This window comes from Nannospalax galili, unplaced genomic scaffold, assembly GCF_000622305.1.
Source record: "Nannospalax galili isolate Female #2095 unplaced genomic scaffold, S.galili_v1.0 scaffold140, whole genome shotgun sequence".
Classification (NCBI taxonomy): domain Eukaryota; kingdom Metazoa; phylum Chordata; class Mammalia; order Rodentia; family Spalacidae; genus Nannospalax; species Nannospalax galili.
In genome coordinates, this window is record NW_008352267.1 from 11,261,655 (window position 1) to 11,274,152 (window position 12,498).

Sequence of the window (12,498 nt, forward strand, 5' to 3'; positions counted from 1 at the left end):
AGATGCATCTTAGCTCTGGAAATTGTTATTGAATATGTCAATGCTATTGTAAGGAAATGCTTCTTCTAATTATATGGTTATTAAATAAATAATTTTTGAAAATTAAATAAAAAAATAAAAAAAGAGTTTAAATTGAATTACCCTACAACAGGGTGACAATGCCCTTCACAGACAACATAGACTGCAAAATAAATGGCCAGTGCTAGGAATTGGTGATCTCTTCTAGTCATTGGTCAGTGAGGTCCCATAGACTCCCAAACAGTGCAGGCTGCTGCTGTTGCTCATGATTACTCTGCAGAAATTGATGGTTAGATTCTATTGCTGAGGACACCACATACATGAGTCACAGAACATAGAGAAATCCACCCAAAACTGGTCTGACCTGGAAGTTTCATACCTGCTGGTTTCCTACAGGAAGGTTCTATAAACACTACTCTAGACAAAAGGTATCATCAGTCTCATTTAGCTGTGAACCTTGGGAGTTACAGCAACAACCAGCATGGAAAGATATGCCCACTTATGCAATTGTTCCACAAGGGACATGAGAGGGTATCCACTTAGATTATTCTAGATCTGTGCACACAGGAAAGCACCAAGTAGGCTCAGTGAGTTTTAAAAAACAGAGCACATGAAGTTGGGAGGGAAAAGTGTGGGGGGAGTGATGGAGAGGAGTTGAAGGGGAGGAAATGGGTGTCAATTAGATCAAACATATTATGTGCATGTATGAAATTATCAAAGACCACGAAAAGAGAAAAATGCTCTTTATCAAATACATAATTGGATGTTTGATATTATACTGCTATAGTATAGATCTTATTATTGTTTTAAACATAGTTTCAAATAAATTTATTGTGTTTAAAGTACATATACCTTTCTGGAAAAAATTCCATTCAGACAAAGAAGCATCGATGTTGCCAACATTTGTTAAAATTCTATTGATCCCACAGGGATTAATACATGTAAAAACATGTGTACTTTCATTTTCAAAGAAGTTATCCAAGCACATTTAAAATGCCTTCTCAAGTCTTCATGTTCATTCAGATGAAAATCTATCAAGGCACTGGTGCTGCATCACTCACCATGGTTCATGCACAAAGAGCAATAACACAATATGATGATCTAGAGGCTTTTAAGAGATCAGAAGCAAATATTAGAGTCAAGAAACAATTTAGAGACTGTATCCCTGCCTACATAACAAAGTATACTCTTTCAATATAAAGATAGTGATATCAAAAATACATTGCTTTCCAGATTCCAAATGTACAAACATTCATAAAACTTAGCAGCTGAGGGTATCAAACAATATGTTGTTTTAGCTCATTTTATGTTTCAAGTCGTCATTTATAATCAAGCACTAGCTTCAAAAATTCTAGAGAATAACTGTGTGACTATAGGAAGATCAGAAAAACCGAAATATCACTACATCTCATATACAAAGTACAACAATGTATTATTTATTTGACATAAAATGTTACAGCAAAATAAATTGAAATATTTGAAGGCCTGTGTTAAGAAAGCTTACTATGTTTACCTCAGTAACTTTGATCAACAAAATTTGGATAAAACTTATGGGGATTTGGTAATGAGATTTACTATAAGCAAAAGTGCTCCAAACTCTTTCTAGTCATAAAGAAGTATAATTAAACATTATTAGCAAATGATAATCATTTTTAGGAAGCTATAGAGATAAAGAGCTCTTTGGGCTATGATGCCAACAGTGACTTGCTACAGATTTCTACCCAGAACACACAAATGAAACAGTAGTATGTGTCAGGGATCCTGCCCTGACACAGGAGCTGGGGAAAGGGAGGTGAGCTGTCTGCCCTTTATATGCAGCCTCCCAGGGAGACAATCAGATGGGACAGGGAGCCAGTCAAGCAGGAACTCGTTTATTACAGGCGTTACAGGGCTTATGAAGGCAAAAACCACAAAGGAAAATCCCCTCCCCAACCAAGTGTCCAATCATATTAAAGGTGAACTTGAGCATACAGTCTCCTCTCCATAGCACAGCATAGTGTTCACGAGGTGATTACGTGCTTCCAAGATGCACAGAAATGGCAGGAGCCAATCAGTGATTCTTCAAAACAAGTCTGGCCATGTTCCAGCTGTTTCCTCTAGGCGCCAAACAAGTCTGATCATGCCCAGGCTGTTTCCTCTAGGCGCCATCCTGCCTCGCCCCTGGCCTCAGGCCCCTGCAAGTATGTGCTCAATCTCTTTTAATGAAAGTAGATAAAGAGTGCTCTGATTTACCCATGACAAACACACACATTTGTGTTCCATCATATATTAGATGTGGGCTAGATTTATTAACTCATTTCAAATGATGGGAATATGGTAGTTTAGTATGTTACTGCTAGTTAGGCTAGATAGAGACAACATAATCCATTTTAGCAACTATCCTGAGCTGCCCTATATGAAAAGACTAGAGGAGGCTTCATCTCCAGTAGGCAGGGAGGAAAGGAGGCCATTAGCCTAATACTTCCACCACATACAAGCACTGAAGCTGGCTAGAAATCACCTGAGTATTGGAGATGGATTCTCTCTCAGTAAAGATTTCAGATGAGACAGTAACCTTGAGTGTAGCTTTGATCAAACTGTATGTGAGACATGCCATAGACATTCAAGTTAAGCTATATCTACATTCCAAACACACAGAAACAATGAAATGATGACTGTCAGCTGATTTAAGCTGGTAAGTTTTAGGATAATGTGCACAAATTTATAACCCATACAAGTTGTTTGCATGATGCCAGTTTCCATTTATTCCAATAGTGATGCATAAACTTAAATAACTCCTGAGACTCACCATTATCCTCACAGCTTGAGCTCTTCATAAATTCAGAATGTATTTAAACACATAAGAAACATCAAAATAAAATGTAATCGTCATAAGAATCTTTGTATTGCAATGGGTGTATATAACTCATTCAAACTTAAATTTTTCATAAATTTTACTTTTCAATTTTGAAAAGAATTCTTTATGTTTCTCTCAATCTTAAATGTGAGTAATAAATACATTCTGAAACTTAATTCCACATTCTAACTGAAAAGGAGAAAAACAAAACAAGAGCTGGCTATGTTTTTCAGTTTCTGAAGTGGTTGTCTAGCATGCATGAGTCCTTGAGTTTGGCCACTAGCACAAAAAACAAACAAACAAACAAAAAAACCCAAAAGCTACTTCCATTTAATTAAACTTCTGTTGGAAGAAGTTTGGTGTAATATCTAGAATAAAAATCTGGTAAGTTGTAGTTTATAGAAATCATTCTCTTTCACTTTAGCCACAACTTTTACACACTGAAAGCACTCATATTTTACTAAACCTAAGAGACTAATAGAGTTTAATAACCAACAAACATGATAATAATAATAAATCTACAGTTTATTTTAACTGTTTATTATGTGTGCATTTGCTTGGGGCTTATTTAAGATAGAGATGCACTCAGCTGCCCAAGCTAAAATGGAATTCATCATGATTCTGCCTTGCCTCACTTACCTGTCCTGGGATTACAAGTATCCATCACTACAGCAAGTTGTTGATTGCTTTGAAGGGGTCAAACTAGGAGGCTTGGATGGTAGAAAATAGCCTTACTAAGCTGTATTTAATTCATAAGTAAAACAGACAGACATATAACTGAATCACATACAAAGAATAGGAGATGAAAAGGAAAAATTAAATAGTTTAACGCAAAGAGAAAATCAATAGAAATATTTATAGGAAAAGAGAACATTTGCATTCCTTAAAAGAAAATAAGAGTCCATATAATACAAAATGTGACAGTTGAATTGTTCAAGGGAACAAACGAAATAGAGAAAATAAAAGGGAATATCACTTCCCTGTAATATCTGGCTTGCATAAACAATTCAGTTCACTGCCTATTTTGAGCTTTGTTGGCATACCCATCACTATACACAAGCAGAACTACTTCACAAGCAGAAATGTCACATCTCTTTTTAAATTTAATCTAATGAAATATCAGTGTTAATACAATTTGTACACTTACTAAAAATTTCATTGTTACTCACAGATCTCTTTTGTACTCTTGGGGCCTGTGAAATAATTCATAAGTATTGCTTTAGTGGGGCAGTTTAATGACAATGTTTTGATGAACTCTGATACATAAAACCTAGTTTCCAGTCTTCTGGATGCATTAGGCAGCCATCCTCACAGAAACCTTGGTAATTTCATAGCATGTGACCATAAGATGGAACCTGAGTCACTGTCAACAAGTATGTCTCAATAATCTTCCAAGAAAAAAGCCAAAATTAAGAAAAAAATCCTCTTTCCGGCTATTCTGTTGTGAAATATTGCAGCACTAATGTCTCCAAATGTCATTCCATCTGGGTTCATTCACTGGAACATGGTCAACCAACCAATAGTCTCACATTTAAACTAGGCTCATTCTCCCCTTTCCAGCATTCACTGACTCCCAATAGTACCTTAGGTAGGACTGGGTATTTTTTACCTACCTCCCCATGTCTATGCTGGAGTTTTGACTGGCTTGGGTTACATGTGACTTTTGTGTGCTTTTGACTTTGCTGTGAGTTCACAGGAGTATCTGCACATCTATCTGCAAAACTCTGTTTTCTTGTAGTCATCTACCACCTCTGGCTCTCACAGTTATTCCAGCCCCTCTTCCACAATGATCCCTGAGCATTTGGAGGTTGAAATTTGATGTAAGTGTCCTATTCTGAGATCAGCACTCTGCGGGCTCTTGTTCTCTGCAAACTGGCCAGCTGTGGGTTTCTATGTTAATCATTATCTGTTGTATAAGAAAACTTCTCTGGTGAGAGTTGAGAGATGCATTAATTTTGGGGTATACAAATAATTATTTAGAGTCAATTCAATCCTATGACTATTTAGTAGAAAACTATTACTAGGCTCTCCCCTATGCCCTATGACTTGTCTACTCACAGGTTCGTAAGCCTGACATCCATGTTAGGTCTCTTAAAAATTCAATTAGAAAGTAGTGGGTTACTTCATTAATATTGGTGCCACTACTGCACCAGTGAGCATATCTTTCCAGGTCAGGTCCTATTGAAATTCACAGGATTCCCAGCTAGGTAAGGTTGATGATAATTTTTTCCTTCCCACAGCAAGCCTAGCCCTTTTCACCACTGTGAATGTTAGCTAGTAGAGATGAAGCTCTGAAGACAGCACCAGCTTGATTTCTTGTTTGCTTTACAAATCATATATGTAGTGTCTTCAGAAATAGGGTCTCCCCATCAAGTTCTTGTGTGAGTCAAGGAAAAGGCCAGTATTGTTTGAGGATCCTCAGGATCCCTGCTTAAGAACTTCTAGAGAGGGAGTCCATTCCTGTCATTCAGGCTTTTTACATTAGCCTATGATGTCTAGAAGGAACAATGCCCCCCTGTTATACAGAAACTCCTAATCTTTTTTATAATGTATATGTATAAACTTTAAGAAGCTTCTATAATGGTAGGTTTCCATATGGCTTTTTCTAAAGGCCTTTAGTGTTACTTATCCCTTCCAGTCTCCCTCCTCTATCCTGCCCTCCCATTCCTCTCCTTATTTAACCCTTCCTACTTTAATGTTCTCCTTTCCCCCCTTTATATCACTGCATTCTACCATTCGTCCCAAGAAGTATCCCAAAGGCACACCCACAACTTATGACAGCTGGGAGGGAGAGAGACAGTCTCTTTCAAGGATGGGACTCTGGTAGGCTAATCAGACTTCACACTGAAGGACATTTGGGGTCACAAATTAGACTCTAAAGGGCCATATATATGGAGAAATGAGATAGGAGAGAGAGAGAGGGAGGGAGGGAGGGAGGGAGAGAGAGAGAACATTAAATTGGACAGGGGCAGGACAGGGGCAGTAAGGGATATGGGAGTAATCTATATACCACTAAATTATATTGTATGAAAAACACAAAAATTCAATTAAAAATAAAGAAGGTAAAGAAAATAAAAAGCAATAATACATGATATCAGAAAAGGAATTATCTATAACATAAAGATGAATAGAAATTAGATGGTCTGAGTAGCTTAGAAAAGGAGAAGAGGAGCCATAAATTTTAGAAAATTTGTTTGAAAAATGTATGTGAGATTAACATTTATTCACAAAGGGAGACTATTTGATGCTTTGTTTTTTAGAATGTACTTTGCAGAAATACATTCTGAATAAAATCTTGTGAATTATTATTTCATGAACAGGTACAAGCCCACAAACACAGTATTGATTGGAAAGTACTGAGAGGAGAATAGAGAGAAATTTTGGAGGTGCATATGGAGCTAGCTTCTATTTTTATCTTGTGTAATTTATTACTCAGCTTCTCAGAAATTTTATCTAGGAAGCTATATTAATTTCTGGAAATTCCACCTGAAGGAAGGAGAAGCCATTCATCTTCTGTTTACAGTGTAACACTGATCAAAGCCTTTTCCCTATGAGATATTAACTTCTCTGCACTTCTGGCTGCACATGCATGAGCCCAGTACAAGCCCATTCTTGACTTAAAACTGCATGCCAGAGAGAATGCACAGCAATCCCACATAAGGTTATGCAGCATGAGTAAGACACGGAAGCTGTGTTCACTGGCTCCACATACTTCAGTCAGTCTCCATGCAAGCTGAGAGAACACAATTAGTCAAATAATCCACAGATAAGGGGACGTTGGGTGTACAAAAGATGCTGATTCAGTTTGTATCCACAATAAGGAGTTAGTTATTGATTTTTTTCTCCCATTATTCACCATCAATTCAGTTATACATCCTAGCTACTTTCCTTAGAAGTTAAATTGTGTGTGTGTGTGTGTGTGTGTGTGTGTGTGTGTGTGTGTGTAATTTCAGAGTCTTTTTCAGTCAACAATGATTTTGTGACTTCTATAGCTAATCCCAAATACATAACAGGCATTATAATCCTTCCTTCTTCAACATCCCATCTTAGAACTCCTTTACTTTGTTAAGCAGCGCGGCTGATCTGTGTTGCTTCATTGGTGAAGGCAAACCAAACCTTTAATCCTTTGCCATTTTGACTTCTCCTTGTTAGTTTGTGCTTGTTATGATTGTCCCAAGATAATCCAGGGTTTATGGAATACTCTTCCCTGATGGCACCAAATGTCCCCATCCTGGCCTTTGATGTTAGATGGTGTCAATAATCTCCATCATAAAGAAAGTCCTCTCTACAGCTGTCTATTTCTATGGAGAAGAAGCCTAAAAGGGCTAGATAAGTGCCAGAAGTTCTCATTCATTGCAACTTTTCTTGCATTTCTTGTAACCTTCCATTACCACCTTAAACTCAAAAATAAAGATTTTCAATGGGAACATTTAAAATATAAGATTATGGAGTATAAGACTGACGAGTGAATTAGTGGGGCATGAGTGAGAGGCCAATTCTGCATTTATCCAAAAGCTTTTAGACATTCATGCTCTTAGTGATAGTAATCTGTGATGCCATATAATCAAAGCATATGTTGGATCATTGAAAACAATGCTTCAGTTCTACCTGCTGTCACCTCCAAATCACCCTCATATTCTATATCATATCTGTATTATAGAATATATATTAGAAAAACATTTTTCATTTCTAGAAGTCAAGGTTAACAGTTATGAAGATGCACTGGCTCATTTACAGTCCAGAAAGTGACTGAGTACTGTTATCCTTCCTGCAGAGAGGGCCCTGGAACTGAATTGGATCCCCTGGAACTGGAGTTAAAGATAGTTGTTAGACACCATGTACAGGCTGGGAACCAAACCAGTGTCATTAGCAAAAGCAGTCAGTGCTCTTAACCTCTTAATTGATAGGCCATCCTTCCAGTCCCAATATTGACAAAATTTCTTGAGGAGAAACTTACAAAGAAGCAGTTACTGACAAAAAGTAATTTGGAGGGGGCTGGAGAGATGGCTCAGCAGTTAAGAACACTGGTTGTTCTTGCAGAAAACCTAGGTTCAAATCCCAGCACCCACATGGCAGCTAACAACTGTCTGTAACTGCAGTTCCAGGGGATCTGATGGCCTCTTCTGTCCTCAGTGGGCATTGCATGACACAAGCACACTTAAATACATGCAGGTAATACACTCATACACATAAAATAAAAATAAATAAAATATATTTTAAGTTTTTTGAAAAGTATTTGGAGAGTGTAAACACAGTGAACATATTGTTCTTTAGCTGGTTATTGTGGATATTTTGAGAATCATAAAGTGCTAATTATAACAAACTACACTTATTCTGTAGCTTGTTAATGTGAGCTTAGTGATGTGCATAAAGGTGAACAACTTTTATATAAACATTATGTACTAATTTTCTTTCACATTTTGCTGGCTGTCCTAGTTTGCTTCTCCATTGCTGTGACAAAATGCCCTGACCAATACCAACTTGGGGAGGAAAGGGTTTATTTGTCTTACATGTCCAGGTCACGTTCATCAGGGGGCCCAAAGTAGGAACTCAAGGTAGGAACCTGGAGGCAGGAGCTGGACCACAGGCCATGGAAGGACACTGCTTACTGGCTTGCTCCCTGGCCCCTGCTTGGTCTGCTTTCTTATGCAACACAGGCCCACCTCCCCAGGGGTGGCACCACCCACAGTGGGCTGGGCCCTCCCACATCACTCATCAAGAAGATGACCCTCAGACATGGCCACAGGCCAGTCCAATAGAGGAAATTCCCCAATTGAGGCTCCCTCAACCCAGGTGTGTCAAGTTGACACTAAAGCTATCCAGCACAATTGACCCCTTGTCAACCTGACACACAAACACATCTCTATTAAACCATAAGCTTTCCAATTCTTGTCCCCAAAACATGATGTTAACAGTAATATCATAACAGAAGATGATAATATTACGTAAAAACCCCACAGTCCTTAAAATAAATCCAAACACTTAAAAGTTCATAGTCTCTTTTAATAGTCTCTTAACTGTGGGCTTCTGTAAAATCCAAAACAAGTACTGTCTTATTTCAAAGGGAAGAATAGGGCACACCTAAGCAAAACCAAAGTCCAGAAAGGAGCTCAAGGCTGGATATCTGGGATTAACAGTCTTCTGGCCTCCAGAGGGTTCTGGCAGCTCCACTTCTCTGACTCTGCCATCCACAGCACAAACAGCTCGTCTCACAGACCCAGGCCAGCACCATTCCACACTTACTGTGGTCCTTGGTCGTCTCACGTTCCTGGCATCTCCAAAAAGCTGGGTCTCTACTGAAACTGAGGCTACACCTTCACCAATGGCCTTTTCTTGCCTCTCTGGGTGCAAAGCCTCAGATTCTCTCCATGACACCATCAATACTGGGGTCTTAATTGCAACTGAAGCTGCACTTTAGCCTATGGCCATTCCTGCCCGCTCAGAGTGCTCTCAGCTGCTCGCTGTGACCCCTTCACACTTTCAACAGCAGAATCATGCAGGAGACTCTTACACATTACCAAATCCTGCTTTCAGTTAGAGGTGGAGGTTCAGGTCCTCTCTGTGTGCTGATTCTGAGGAAATAACCCCCCAGAAGATTTCACCATGATGATGCTTGTATCTTGTTACATACAGATGATTTTTCAGCCCCAGCAAACCAGCATCAGTTGTCCCAGTAGAGCAAAGGTTTTACTCCAGGTTCTGGTCTCTACTTAATCACAGCTGATTCTTCAGCCCCAGCTGACCAGAACCCATAGATTCTTAATTCAAAATCTCACACGAACAGCCCTGATAGTCTCCGCTTCCCTTTGAAGCTTCACAAGCCAATACTCAATCGTCTACCACTCTTTCAGCAGAACTGTTTCAAGTTCTGAGCACCCTATGACTTTTCCAGCCCAAAGTTCCAAACACTTGTACAATCCTCCTAAAAAAAAGTTAAGGTCAGGTCTGTCACAGCAATATCCCACTCTCTGGTACCAATTTCTGTCCTAGTTTGCTTCTCCATTGCTGTGACAAAACATGCTTACCAATACCAACGTGGGGAGGAAAGGATTTATTTGTCTTAGGTCTCCAGGTCACAGTTCATCAGGGTACCCAAGGTAGGAACTCAGGGCAGGAACTTGGAGGCAGGAGCTGGAGCACAGGCCATGGAGGGACACTGCTTACTGGCTTGCTCCCCTGGCCCCTGCTCAGCCTGCTTTCTATGCAACACTCAACAGTCAAGCAGGTGCCCCATGGACATGGCTACAGCCCAGTCCAATGAAGGCAGTTCCCCAGTTGAGGCTCCCTCAACCTAGGTGTGTCAAGTTGACACTAAAGCTATACAGTACACTGGCTTATATAATTAAGATGCTATTTTGCATTTACTTCTGAAATATTTTCTCAAAAAAAGTGATTTTAGCAAATTATATTTCTTATAAATTTGAACCAGCTCACCGATATTCTTATAATTATGCAATTACAATTATTTTAATATAATTTTCATTGAACTTTTTCAATTTCCATACAATATTTGTTTGATGATATTTAGATCACCTACCTTTCTGCACCTCTCCCCCCTTGATCCCTGCTCAATTTAATGTATGTTCATATATATATGTATATATGTATATATATGCATATTTCTATAGAGTCTGATTTGTGTTCCCAAACGTCCTTTAGTGTGGATCTATCTATTGGCCTACCAAGACTCGCATTCAAGCAAGACACTGTCTCTCCCTCTCCCAACAGCCATCAATTGCCAAAAGTTCACTAGGTTGGGTTCGGATTTGTTATCCCTTCCCCATGTCTATGCATGTATTTTGTCTGGTTTGAGCTTGCATGGAATTTGTGCATGCTGTCACCAACTCTGTGAGTTCATATAAATAACTGGCCAGCTGTCTAGAAGGCTCTGTTTCCTTGTAGTCTTCTAACTCCTCTGGCTCTTTGATGTTGATATAGTTAGAAAACTGTGTATATAAGAACTAAAACTGAGGCTAGAAAGATGTCTCAGCAGTTGCTGCTCTTTCAAAGATCCGAGTTTGGTACTCAGCACCCACAACAGGCAACTTACAGCCACCTATAACTCTAACTCTGTGATCTGATGCCCACTTCTATCCTCCATAGGCACACACACACACACACACACACACACACACACACACAAATAAAATATTTTTATAAAACAACATGAAATATTTTTTAAAATAATATAAATATTACTTCTCATATTGTTATATTATGGCTAGCTGGACAGGAGATGTTTTGTAGGTTCTTCTTTGGCCGTGAAGTATTCATCTGATCTACCTTTATGAAAAGAAATTTTAGATAAGATAGCATATAATATGCTTTCATGATACAACTTGGTAAAAGGTAAGAGTCAAGATAAAAGAATATACTTTATTTTTATGAGAAAACGACCTGAAGAAAAAATCTCTTAAATAAATAGTTAATTAAAGGTATTGGATCTTTGAACTGGTGTAAAATTCCAAATCTACTACATTCTATTAAAAAAAAAAAAAAAAAACAGAACTGGGAAAAAGGGTGCACTTTAATAGGGTAGTAAGGAGGGTGGTTAGACAGGGAGAGAAGAAAGACACAAGGAGCTTAGGCAGTGTGAAAAACCAGAGGGAAATGTATTAACTCAGAAACAACATGAAAAATACACATACATTATATGAACATGAGTACATGTGCATACATGTAGAATATATACAAGAAACACAGTGCCAGGCAGGAGAAAGCTCCCTTTGAGTTGTTGATCAGGGTAGTCCAAGAGACTCCCAAAATAACACAGGCTATTGCCACAGCCCTTAATTACCTCTCAGAACTTGAACATAAGGCTCTCTTGCTGAATACATGACAGACACAGGACTTGGAGCAATGGAGCTGGAACTGACCTGGAAGCCTTCTCCATGAAGATTAGATCTCAGAATTTCAAAATTTTCTATGAAAGCTGCTGAGAGAGAAATTCAATCAATGGTTCAACACAATGACTGGCACAACAAACTATAGGAGTACAGTAGTGACACTTTAATCCTAGCGTAATCAACAGCTATCTAAGTGAATTTAAAGCCCTCTCAATAGGAGGGAACTCGTGGGTGGCACTGTAAACTTAGCCAAATATACATAGATGGAGAGGTTATAGGTCCTAGGGAGTACCACAACTCTGTCACATCTGTAGAAAATGAAATTTCTTATTGTTTGCCAAATATGGATTCTTATATTTACAGACAAGTATATATACACTATACACCACTCATCAAAGAATCTTTTTTACAACAAATGGAGGGTATTACAGAGTTCCACAACTGGACACACACACACACACACATCTACAGGAGAACCTTTACCCCTAAGACTCACTGAACATATTAGAGCAGGAGGTTAGTGAGAACTCTAATACAACCCTCAACTCTCACCATCGAAGCTTCCTTATGAACAGAATGTGATGCACACAGAATGTCACAACTGGCCAAGGTGTAGAGAATAAGACACTGCAGAGTATGTGTCCCTGGGGGCAGAAAGATTGTAAGAGTCAGGGTCTGCGCCTGAACATAAGGAAACAGAGGCTTTCAGCTCTCTGAGAACTTCCTCATATAAACTTGCAGCAATGGTGACAGCATGCACAAGACCCATGCTTACTAAGTCAGACAAAAACCCAGCAT

The 12,498-nt window shown here is 38.8% G+C and overlaps 1 long non-coding RNA gene across 1 annotated transcript in view; it reads right to left on the reverse strand.

Annotated features, from left to right (window-relative positions):
• Positions 1-12,290, reverse strand: part of LOC115066973 — a 21,242-nt gene extending 8,952 nt beyond the window's left edge. The window contains exons 1-2 of the long non-coding RNA XR_003846410.1: positions 12,253-12,290; positions 11,652-11,786 (exon numbers count right to left, since the gene is read on the reverse strand). This is a non-coding gene — a long non-coding RNA (uncharacterized LOC115066973). The remainder of the gene's footprint in view (positions 1-11,651; positions 11,787-12,252) is intronic.
• Positions 12,291-12,498: the final 208 nt, after the last annotated feature.